Raw genomic sequence first — 273 nt, forward strand, 5'->3', positions numbered from 1 at the left:
GTCAAGGTGGTGTCCAGAAAACAATGTGGGCTTCATAGATAACTGGCAGACCTTCTGGGGAAAACCTGGTCTGATTAGGAGAGATGGCATCCATCCCACTTTGGACGGAGCGGCTCTCTTATCTAGAAATATGATGAAAATACGTTTATTTTCAAAACCTGACAATCTAGAGTTGGGTCAAACATGAAAATCTAATAAAAATTAAAACTAACTCCTCAGTAGCACAAAATAAAAGAATGAAATGTGGACTGTTAAATATCAGGTCTCTGTCCT

Source organism: Morone saxatilis, unplaced genomic scaffold (assembly GCF_004916995.1).
Source record: "Morone saxatilis isolate NCDOM2014 unplaced genomic scaffold, NCSU_SB_2.0 Contig17, whole genome shotgun sequence".
Lineage (NCBI taxonomy): Eukaryota > Metazoa > Chordata > Actinopteri > Moronidae > Morone > Morone saxatilis.